This window comes from Myotis davidii, unplaced genomic scaffold (genome assembly GCF_000327345.1).
Source record: "Myotis davidii unplaced genomic scaffold, ASM32734v1 scaffold361, whole genome shotgun sequence".
Taxonomy (NCBI): Eukaryota; Metazoa; Chordata; class Mammalia; order Chiroptera; family Vespertilionidae; genus Myotis; species Myotis davidii.
Window position 1 is genome coordinate 140786 of NW_006291011.1, and position 798 is coordinate 141583.

Below are 798 nucleotides of genomic sequence, written 5' to 3' on the forward strand. Positions count from 1 at the left end.
TATATATATTCTAGAAGCCTGGTGCATGAATTCGTGCATGGGTGGGGTCTGGACTGCCAGCCTGGTCGGGGCCGTGGGCAGTTGGCTGGCCAGCTGGGTCCCCTGGTTGAGCTCTTGGTCGGACTCCTGGTCGGACTCCCGGTTGAGGGGACAATTTACATATTAGCCGAGTGTCTACCTCATAGCAAGGGCACAGTATATATTGGCTACAAGTGTTATTCCTGGACAAAGGCTTAGCTAAATAATTTTAAATGTGAATGCAAATAAATTTAAGCATTATATATATATAAATATATATATATAATAAAGTTAAGATGCATGGTTCTTTTCACAGTAGACACAGCGGTGAACCAGATAAGTAATAAATAGTATATACCATGAAGAAAGTCAAAGAGCTGTGGTAGAGAGTGGTAGGGATGGGGGAAGTTGGAGTGGGGTGCAGTGAAGACTCTCTGAGGGGTGATAATTGAGCTGAGAATAGGACAGGCTACATACAACATGAAGATCCAGGGGATAATCCTTCCATAGATTGGGAACAGAAAGTGGAAAGGCCTTGGATTTTTCAGAAAATGGAAGAATTAATATGATATTACAGAGTTCTTTTAAACCTGGGCATGATTGACATTTTGGGCTTAATAATTAATTCTTTGTTGTTGGGGGCTGTCCCATGCATTTTGGGATTATCAGCATCATCCCTGGCCTCTATCCAACATATGCCAGTAGCACCCCCACCACCCATCAAATTGAAACAACAACAAAAATACTCTAGAAATTGTCAGATGTCCTCCTGGAAGGCAA